The sequence below is a fragment of the Otolemur garnettii genome, unplaced genomic scaffold (assembly GCF_000181295.1).
Source record: "Otolemur garnettii isolate 467f Iridium unplaced genomic scaffold, OtoGar3 scaffold00094, whole genome shotgun sequence".
Taxonomy (NCBI): Eukaryota; Metazoa; Chordata; class Mammalia; order Primates; family Galagidae; genus Otolemur; species Otolemur garnettii.
The window spans coordinates 2,228,271-2,229,718 of NW_003852489.1; the positions used below are offsets into that span (position 1 = coordinate 2,228,271).

The 1,448-nt window shown below is 43.0% G+C and overlaps 1 non-coding gene across 1 annotated transcript; it reads left to right on the plus strand.

Moving 5' to 3' along the window:
- The first annotated feature begins 759 nt into the window (after nucleotides 1-759).
- On the plus strand, nucleotides 760-839 carry LOC111727128. Its single transcript, XR_002774755.1, has one exon. It is a non-coding gene; the product is annotated as a small nucleolar RNA SNORD58 (small nucleolar RNA).
- Nucleotides 840-1,448: the final 609 nt, after the last annotated feature.

The window sequence follows — 1,448 nt, forward strand, 5'->3', positions numbered from 1 at the left end:
TGTGGCGCAAGTGGCTAAGACACCAGCCACATACACCTAAGGTGGTGGGTTCAAATCTAACCCAGGCCCGCCAAACAACAATGACGGCTGCAACCAAAAAATAGCTGGGCCTTGTGGCGTGTGCCTGTGGTCCCAGCTACTTGGGAGGCTGAGGCAGGAGACTCGCTTGAGCCCAGGAGTTGGAGGTTGCTGTGAGCTGTGATACCATGGCACTCTACCCAGGGGGATAGCTTGAGGCTCTGTCTCAAAAAAAAAAAAGAATAATGTTTTGTGGCTTCTGAAAATTATATGAAAATCATATTTCATTGTTCAGATATAAGTTTTATTGTAATACAGTCATACCCACTGATTTACATATTGTCTATGTCTGGTTTCATTAAACAAAGGCAGAATTACAACATAGACTTCATGGCCCATGAGCCTAAAATATTTACTATCTGGCTTTTTACAGAAAAATGGTTCCATCCTCTGATCAAGAAGAAAATACCAGCTGGGTGCACTGGCTCATGCCTGTAATCCTAGCACTCTGGGAGGCCGAGGTGGGTGGATTGCTTGAGTTTATGAGTTCAAGACCAGCCTGAGCAAGAGTGAGATCCACCCCCCATCTCTACTAAAAATAGAAAAACGAAGGCAAGAGGATCACTTGAGCCCAAGATTTGGAGGTGCCATGAGCTGTGACACCACTGCACTCTACCTGGGGTGACATCTTGAGACTCGATCTCAAACAAAAAAAAAAAGAAAGAAAAGAAAAAGAAAATACTGCAATGATGGCATTTCTTAGGACATCCTTAGATTAACTATGAAAACAACTTCCTCTGCACCCAATTTCTCTGAGCAGCTGTGGGGAAAAAAAAAAGAAGAAAATAACCTGTCATATATTTTCTTCCTCTTGCAGATGTTTTTGTAACGGATAAAGTATTATTAGTTATAACCATAAATAATAAACTTTTTCAAGTGACATGCTGTTGACACATGCTTTATCAGCCACTAGTACAGTTCAGTGATAAGGTACTGAGAACTGGAGGAAATAAACTCCCTGTCCTGGCCGGCTAGAAGAGGAGATGATGCTCTCTTCCTGTGGGTTTGGTTTGGTTACAGTCTAATTGGTACATAAAGGCTCCATGATTGCAAAGAGTCCTATAACTATTCTTGCATTGAAGTCATGTACACAATGAGCGCATAATAGTGTTTGTTCTAAGCAAATATTAATGTCTGCTCACTGTGGGATTTGCAGATGAAATTTCCAAAATCTGCAGATTGTTTTTCTATAGTTCTGGAATCACTTTGGGGCTGGTGCTGGCCCCAGAGGGCTAGTAGGAGTGGATACGGTTTACTGTCCAGACCCATGTCCATGGGCTACTTGCTTGTTTACCGGGTATCTGCCTCCAGGTAGCCAGGAGCCACTCTGCCTCAGGAGCTGCAGTTCCTTCCAAGTTCATTTCTACTCT